At 35.5% G+C, this 9,529-nt stretch overlaps 1 long non-coding RNA gene across 1 annotated transcript; it reads right to left on the bottom strand.

Annotated features, from left to right (window-relative positions):
• Positions 1-201: 201 nt before the first annotated feature.
• LOC108500329 lies at positions 202-6,686 on the bottom strand. The gene is made up of 4 exons (XR_001875831.1): positions 3,545-6,686; positions 3,344-3,427; positions 2,353-2,440; positions 202-1,591 (listed from the first exon to the last, which is right to left on the bottom strand). It is a non-coding gene; the product is annotated as an uncharacterized LOC108500329 (long non-coding RNA).
• Between the last annotated feature and the right edge of the window lie 2,843 nt (positions 6,687-9,529).

Genomic DNA, 9,529 nt, shown 5'->3' on the forward strand with positions numbered 1-9,529 from the left:
AGTCTTTTGGGGTCAAAATCCCACTGGCACCTTTTAAAGTTTCACATATTGGACGTTATTTCAAAATGAATCAACAGATTTAGAATGTCAAAGAAAATGCTTTTGTTTTACAAAGGACTTTTGAGCATACCAACCTCAAGTTGTAAAGGATTCATGAGTTGCTATAACTGAGTCAGATACCAGTATTTTTTTACTGGTTTGAGAATATTTTTTTTACTGATTGAGAATATTTATCTGTAGATCAGTAGAAATTATTAAGGATTATTAATTACTTAATGCCCCCTAATTGATGTTAAAAAACTGTTGCTGATGACACTCACGTTTGAACCAGGACCATGACAATTAATCTAAGGAGAAGGTCAAAGTTTGATGGCTTGTCTTCATTAGTATGAGCAAAATATTACTTTTATTTCTTTTCATATGTACTATCTTGAGACTGATTCTTTTAACCACTGAAAAAAATATTACAATAAACAGCACATAAAGTAGTAAGTTAATTGACTGTCATCTGTATTCTTTCAAGTGGAGCCTCACTGTATGCACAGGTGTTGATTTTGGTTTCTGGAACTCTGGAAGTTTTATAGAGACAAAAGCACTGCTTTTGTGGAGCCAGTGAGAGAGTAGTTAAAATAACAACTGATCTTTCGTTAAAAGTAAATGAAAAAATAGCTTAATATGGCCAACAATGGTAGTCTTTACATCCTTGTGGGTCTGAAGCTGTGTCTGAGGAATTACACTCACTGATGCTGTTAACAATGCTGCCAGACAGGAAACTTGTTGTTTACTGCTTTAAAGATAATGTTTTTACATGCTATTCACAAAGTTGTGGAGTCTTTACAAACTAAATGACATATTTGTTAAACTACACATGAACCTGTCATAAAATAAAAGTATAAGGAAATGTTAGATTAATGCATGGTATTTCTCTCTTCACACACTGAAAAACAAAGTCAGATAGTTGTGGGCTTCTTTTAATTTTAAATTCAGAGACTTTCAGAATAAATCTGTTGTGAATTATTGTAACAGCAATATTTTCTCTTATTCCCTCTTCCTCCAAGATTCCACAATGAGGAATGAAGATTTCTTGGTTATTGTTATTGGAAAACTTGGTCATATGTCTTCCCCCTTCAAATCCTGTGTAACAGTAGCTGCTCAGCACTCACAGTTTGTCTGCCTAATGGAACTACTTAGTAAGATCTGAACAAATAATGAACTGAAAATTTGGAATCCATATTTTTACCTTAAAAAGTGCTTTATATATAGCAAAACTCTAGGAAATATAAAATAAAAATAAATCCACAGCTTGGAATCAAACAATAATTAAAACTGAAATATATCCACGCTGAAATCAGAGAAATTGAATTGTATAGGAACTAGCTAGAAAATACCTCACTCATTACCAGAAGCTGTCAAAATTAACAACATGAAGATCAGCAAGATGTAATGTCTTTTTCCAAAAGACATTTATTTCTTATTTTAGATACTATATTAACCTTATTTCCAGGAAAGCTGATGAGAGGTCATCATTTCCTTAGTGGAGTTGCTCTTGAATTACGTGTTGTAAATATACCATGGAGTCATTCACCAAATGCTGTAAGGAAAAAAATTCTGAGTAGCTGGTCATTAAGTAAGCATGGAGTGAGACAGTTATTCTCAGGGAAAAAAAATAGTGCATGTAACTAAAAACTCTGCTACTATTGCACACACAAGGTGGGCAATTAAAGGGTTTCTCAACACCTTAGTTGTACGGTTCCTAACTTCTCAGTCCTGGGCGATGCATTCCTACCAATAATTTTATGGCACAGTTTTTTAATGTTTGAGAAATAATCACACTACAGTTGTCTGAATGATTTTAATTTTGAATTTGGAATTTTCAGGCACATCTTTTACTCCATGTAATTTTTCCAATTAATTTTTCCAATGTAATTTTTCCAATTCCAATGCCTAACTGTTACAACAATGAACTCTAAAGGAAAAAAAGTATCCTGAAACAAAAAAAAGTCCTGTTAAATATATTACAGTGACTGTCTTTTGATTTTCTGGAACACAGAACACAATGCTATTGATTTTGAAGACAAAGCAAATTGGTTTCCTGACTACTGTTACAACATAAAGAAATTAAGCAACTATTCAGCTTGATAATCTATTTCCTTTACTTGGCAACCGGGAAGGAATAATTTACACAGTTTTGCAGAACAAACAGAATTGCTTTCTGCTTTTCACATTACACAAGTCCCTCAGAATTATTTTCTAGAAAATGCTGCTTTTTATGCAAATTGTATAGTGAAGCTGCCACCTCTACAAAAGCAGAGAGCTTAGAAAATATGTAGCTATATGATAATAGCCTGTCACCTGTAAGCTCCTGTGTAGCCTGCCACCATCAGAGGTTTGTGATAGACTCCAAATAATCACTCTCATCTCTGATTTGGACATGGGCCACCTAAAAGCAAGCACAGGCAAGGATTTAAACAGATTGTGGCTTTATTAGCTTAATGTATCTAACAATTTCCATGTTTGGATACTAAAATTTTTCTTTCTGCCTGGTAGTGACTGACACAATGCCTGCAGGCAGAAGTGCAAGTTCATTTTCTTCTTTGGTCTCAGGCTTCTGAGTCACAAGCAGCCACAAACCATAATGAGCTCCAAAAGCACTAGAATTCAAACTTATGTTTCTGTCCTCTAAAAACACCACAACCCTGGGATCCATGAAAGTGGGAAAATTGTCACTGTCCTCTTATGGTTGGTGTAATGGGAAAATTTCCTTCTTTATTCCAGAAAAGGCAGCGATAAAACTATGATAAAACTATGTTTTAAAAAGATTATCTTACCTTACCTGAAGAATATATTCCTTTGAGAATAACTCAAAGTTATTCAACAGTGACTGTAGTTACTGTTGAATTGCATGCTTGGAATTTGCCTTTAAAACCCCTCCTTTTTCCACTGAAATATTGATTTCTACCACATACTATTATTATGAGTGCAGGATAGTTCCTTCAGATAAAGTCCTGTACAGAGATCATGAATGAAAGTTTGTTTATGGCCTGTAGGAGTTCAGCAAGTATTTGAGAAGGAGAAATAACATTCCTGCTGGCACAAGAACACCGCAGTGTTTTTGCAGTAGGTACAATATATCTAATAATCTAATAACAATATCTAGCTAATAACCAAATAGAATAGTACTTTCTGGAGTAGGAATTTCTAAATGGAAATGGATACACTGTTCTGTTAAGGTCTGTCTCGTCTTCTTTCTAAGACGTTTAGGACTGACTTGTTTTGAATATTCTACATAAAAGGAAGATTCTGCAATACATTTATAAAATAGGCTTGCAGTGATAAAGCAGACCTGCTGTCTTTGTGAGCAGCCTCCAAACCTTCATTTTCCTGAGGAAGACAAACTTGTCAGCTAGGCCAAGCCAGTCCAAAAAATCTGGTGAAAGGAAACCAAGACAGTGAGTGGTCATTCACTGCTAATTTCCCTCCATATGTGTTTTGGGGAAGAAAACTTTTAGTTAAACTGGAATTTTTTTACGCCAAGTACACATACCTTGTTCCTTCCATGGTACTGATGATCCACAGCCTGATCCAGCATTCCTAGATTTTGGTCAGGTGTGTATTTTCTGAGAAGGGATAAGGGTTTTGCAGAACTCTGTTTAATAGCTGCCAGTGTAGGATGTATGTGAGAAGGTTAGGCCAACCTATAAACCCATCTTTCTTCCTCATCTGGCTGCTCTGGGACTTATTTGCCTATTTTGAAATGCAAACTAGAAAATACTCAGTCACATCACAAAACACAAGTAATCTTTTCTTTTGCTACAGCAGAGCTTTCTTTGAGGTAGGTGCCGTAAAACTTGGATGTTTTTGTCAATTGAATGTCAGCTTATGGGCATATTCTGCAGTCATGGCTGAAACAATAAAGAAGTTTACCTCTACAGAACCAGAAAAGGAAAATTGTATAGCAAAAAAATTAATGGCAGCTATTTGAATACAAACATAGTTTAAAGTTTCTTCCCTTTTTAAGAGATCGTGATATTCTGTCTATTTTCTCTCTGATAACATGACATTTCTACATAACTTTGGTGAGTATTGTTATCATTGGAAGGACTTTTAGAGCCTGTGTTTCCACCAGTGGCACTGTGCCCCAAATGTCTCAGTTCTGCTATAATTTAGAAGTGCTGAGTAGCACAGCACTCTGATTTTAGAAAGTTTGTAATCAATAATCTGCAGCCGAATTACTGGAAAATTTTGCCAGCTTCTATTTGAATTCATAATCCTTTTTGTTACAGAATGTGGGGGGAAAAAAAACAGAAATAAAGGGGTTTGTGCATCTTCATTACTGCTGCTTTTTTCAAATCTATTTTTTGCCTCATCAAAATTTAAAAGTGTCATGTGTGACTTGAAAAATTATACAAGAAACTTTAGAAACCCTGGAAATGTTGGACTTAGTATATGACTATGGCTTTTGCCCTCAATATTACAGCTATTTTCTTTTAAAAAATAATTTAAAGAAAAAAAATCAGTGATAAATCCAGTGAAAAATGTACACATTTATAGTGACCGGATCTTGGCAGGAAGACACATCATGCAAAGCTAAAGCAAAGTTTAACCGTAAGAGGATAAAATAATTAACTGCAGCTGAGGGTTTGCCAAAGATTTGTCTTGAAGATATTCATGGGGGTTTCTAAAATAAAGTAAAATTATTTGAGTAAGTTTGAAGAATGGGTTCATTAAATTATTATATTTATATCTAGTCTTTGAGAATTCAGAAATGCTTACTAAATGATTCATTGAATATTTGTGTAGAAATTGGAAACCACTGTAAATTTGCACATGTCCCTGTTTCTTCTGAAAGTTCAGGGTTGTTAAATCTTTCTCCAGTTAGGAAGCATTTTTGTTTTTGCTTAATGAGATTAAAAGGAAATATTCCAAAGCCACAAAGCATTTAGTACCTCATTCTCTCAGCATCCTGATTTCATTCCAGAACTGAAATGCCAAATTCTAGGCTGCATTTTGTGTTGTTAATCTTTTTATGTTTGAAGGAGTCATCTCAGGAACACTTAAATCATTATAGTAATATATTAGCTGCATGCCTATGGGTGAGTGAATTATTTAGCCATGTGCAGTAGCATTGTATTTTGATATATTTAGATCAGTAGTTCTGTGTTTCTAAACTAGAGTTTAGTTCTATGTTTCATTCTTTGATTTCCCATATGCCCTCTGGTCGGATTAAACAGAACACATTTAGTTATTATCTTTATTAACCTTACAGTTCAGGAGTGGCAAGATCCCAATTCAGGTAAAGAGAAACTATCAATATTATTGACTGTAAATCTGTTGCCAAACGACAGAACACTCATCATATCTGTAGGTGAAAAGGACAGCTCACCAATTGCTGAATAAATGAAATTAGAAGAATTACCAGAGTCTTAATGAAGGGGGGTATCTGCTTCCCATATCATATTTGGGTTATTTTATTTCTTCTCTTGCAAATATATTTTTGCAATTACTTCTGTGCCATCCAGGTTGCAACATTTCTTTGTCTGTCAACCACAGTAAGAGTAAGAGACGTGGTTATACTCTTTTTTTTGTTGTTTGTTTGTTTTTGTTTTGTTTTTTTTGTTTGTTTGGTTTGTTTTGGTTTTTTATTTTGCATTTTTTGGTTGGTTTTTTTGTGTGTGTTTTGTTTTGTTTTGTTTGTTTGTTTGCTTTTGGTTTTTTTGTTCCCCTTCCAAGAGCCTCTGTAGACAGCAGAAGAGATACACATGATATCCATGCCATAGCTCTCCTGATCTCTTTGGCCCTTTCAGAATTGTGCTGGGTCCTGTTAAAAGGAGTTATGTTTCTTGCTGTATGCTAGTGCTGCAGAATGACACATTTATGGGTTTTTCTACCAAGTTTTGTGAGAGCATCATACAATACATGGCTCTTAAATTCCTTATAATTTTGGTTTTCTGATTTTCTAGACACTGTTCAAGATTCATCTACTTTCAAAATACTAAGCAGTAGCTTCTTTGATGGTTTCCCTCATCTTTTCTCTTTTTAAGGTGATTTTACCAAGGCATATCTAGTTGTGAGCAATACTTATTTACTTTTTAAAAATTTACTTTTTTAAAATTTACATTAAAGTGCTTACATTTTTTTTTTGCACGTGAATACATATAAAGTTTGTAGGTGAACAAAGTAAGCTGTATAAAGAAGAGAAAAATACAGATACTTTGGGAAAACTGACAAAAGGACAGAATTTTTGGGGTTAAAAAATTATAGGGAATATTAAGAGAATAAGAACAAAACTAATATGCCATTATCATGGAGTAGTAATTTCGTGAAAATGGGGGGGGGAGTAAAAGAAAATTTAATTTAAAAATGCAAGAGAAATACAGTCCAAAAAGAAAATGTCTCATTTTTAGATACGTGGAACTTGCTTGCGATCCTTAATTCTTCTTCCTTTGCATTATATTTCTTCAAAGAGACATTCTGCTCATAGCCAATTAAAATGGAAAGACTAATGAAAAGGAATATTAAAAAATTGACTCCTTCAGGCCCCTGAATACAGTGAGCCCATTTCAGGGTCAGTCCTCTAAGAGATTATTGAGTCCTTCCCAAGCTGTGGAGAGACATTGGCTCCTTTGGGAAATTATCTGTAAAGTATGCTCACAGAGCACTCTGTGATTTCTGTCTTGTTTTTCCTTACAGAAATAATAATTGTTTTGTTAAGTTTGAATTTTCCATATAATATCAAGGTAAAAAAGAAAGGACTGAGGGATGTGACATTTTTTTCAACTAGAGTGAGATGTTTATTTGCTCCATTCACCTATTCAGGGAAATGGCAATGTCTATCATTTCCATAGCCTGTAATCATTAGTGATCTTTGCTATAATATGAAAAAAACCTCAAACAAATAAGCTTACAATTTTAAGTCTTTCTCTGAAGCTGGAAGACTTATTGATTTTCCTGACAATTCTTTTATACTCAAGGCTATCCCTTTTGTCCCTAGACAAATATTCTGCCTTTAAGTTTTCAATACTAATTACTGAAGAAACATAGAGATCTAGATAAAGCACATAACAACTTGTTTTAACCTCCCAATTGTTTTTTAAGACACCTAAAATATATGCTAGAAACTGTTCTGTATCTTTCTGTTTAGTTCTTGTGTCTCTTGCCACGATTTCTACCCATTACAGTGTTTTTATTTTACAAGTCTGTCCTGACCCGCACATTAATAAGAAAGTCCTCTCAGTAATGTGTTAAAATTACTCATTTCTACCTACAAGAGATTTTCAAAGTAAATTGTTCAGTGACTTAACAGCCCTAATTGTATTTTCTCTTCAGACTGTGAAGAGGAAACAAGCAAAAATGTTAATGCAGTGGTCAGTGCATTTGAGCTGCTTCCTCCTGTATACTCCTGATGCAAATTGTTTGCTATGATATGCAAATTGCCTATTTGTTTTTATTCTGGTTCTGGCTTAGAAGGAAAATTGGAGAAGTTGTTTTTGTTGCTAAGTGGTGTATATTATCCAAACCTGCTTTCCAGAAGGCATTAGTATGCCTGTCAAATGCATATTTTTCTAAAACTATTGAGAATAATGAGGTAGAATTATTACTCGTACTGTGTATGCCTGCATTGAAGGCACTTTATTAACTACAAACATGGATAATATTATGAGTTCATCAGTTTTCACACAAAGGCTTGCAAACATTATTGTCTAAATTTCAGATGAAAAGACATCATTTTGTATTGAATTAGTCAGGGTCAATAAAAGGTGGGTTTGGTTGTCAGGACAAAAGTATGTTTTAACATTATTTAAATAAAAATTGTCTAGACCATAAAACCAAAATTGCTGTCTCAGATTGCTATAAGATGACACTTGAAGTTTTGTTTGTCTAGATAATGTCATAAGACCAGATGTCTCTGCAGAGAAGCTGTGAGAGAAAATTTTCACAACAGCTAAAAGACATTAAAGTATTGTGGCAAGGCAGTTCCAAGCTCAACCACACATTAGTGTGATCCTGTACCACTGTTGATTTCATTTCACAAAAAAAAATCTAAAATCGAGATGGATGCCAAAAACACCAAGGGAAGTCAAAGTAACAAGTTGAATTAACCCAGTCCATTACTTGATGAGGTCAGTAACTTCACAAATAGGAATGTAGAAAGATAATCAGTTCCTTCTTTGCCCCTGTATTGAACACTGATGATGGACCCTTGGACCACTGGAGTTTGAGCTGGAAGACCACAACTGGGGGTTGATAAACCCCTAGATGACTCTGAACTCGTTCAAGACTTGCTGCTCCAGCTGGGCCCATATAAGTCCATGGGCACCAGTGGGATTCATCCCAGTCTGTATTTATAAGCAGAATTACTCCATTCCAGGTGGAAAATCTGGTGCTTGCTCTTGTTAAATTGCACACAATTGGTGATAGTCCAGCTCTCTAGTGAATCCAAATCTCTCTATAAGGCTTCTCTACGCTCAAGAGGTTCCACAGCTCCTCCTCATTTAATATCATTTTTTCAACTAGAGTATGATTTTTATTTCCTCCACTCACCCATTCACGACAATGGCAACGTCTATAATTTCCATAGCCTGTAATCATTAGTGATCTTTGTTATAATATGAAAAAAACCTCAAACAAATAAGCTTACAATTTTAAGTCTTTCTCTGAAGCTGGAAGACTTATTGATTTTCCTGACAATTCCTTTATACTCAAGGCTATCCCTTTCATCCCTAGACAAATATTCTGTCTTTAAGTTTTTAATACTAATTACTGAAGAAACATAGAGATCTAGATAAAGCATGGCCAATGTCATTGTGAGATCTTTCTCTATTATTTTTCAATGGTCTTGGGGAGTCTGGAGAGGTCCCCATTGTCTGGCAGCTGACAAAGTGTGTCCCAGTTTTCAGGAAGGGTAAAAAGGAAGACCCTGGTCATTATAAGTCTGTCAGCCTCACTTCAGTGCCTGCCAAAATTGCAGAGGCTGTTATTCTGTGTGACAAATACGTGTCACACAGAGGCTGTGACAAATACAGTGCAGTCATTGCTAGTCACAGCCAGCTTGGGTTCAGGTAAAATCTTGCTTAAATATTTTCCTTTTATGACTAGGCCAACCATCTAGCTGGCCAAGGGAAGCTGGTAGATGTGGTGGTTTGGGATTTTAGCAAAGCTTTTGGTACTGTCTCTCACAGTATTCTTCTGGATAAAATGTCCAGCACAGAGATGGACAAGTCCACAGTGTGCTGGGTGAACAACTGGTGGATGGGTCTGGTCCAGAGGGTTGTAGTAAAGGCTGTTACACCAGGCTGGTGGCCAGCCATCAGTGGGGTTCCCCAGAGCTCAGTTTTAGGGCCACTGCTCTTCAGTGTTGTGGTAGTTTGGGTTAGGCCTTCCTTGGTGACCAGTTTGTAACCAAGGAAGGGCCCAGATTTACCCAGTATTCCCTACGATTTTTACGTAAGCCAGACTATAAGAAGAGAGGAGGAGAGGCCTTCGCTCTCTTTCCTTCCAGTGGCTTTGGAGGTGCAGGTTCCCTGCTGTT

Source organism: Lepidothrix coronata, unplaced genomic scaffold, assembly GCF_001604755.1.
Source record: "Lepidothrix coronata isolate B3197 unplaced genomic scaffold, Lepidothrix_coronata-1.0 Scaffold89, whole genome shotgun sequence".
In the NCBI taxonomy this organism is placed as follows: Eukaryota; Metazoa; Chordata; class Aves; order Passeriformes; family Pipridae; genus Lepidothrix; species Lepidothrix coronata.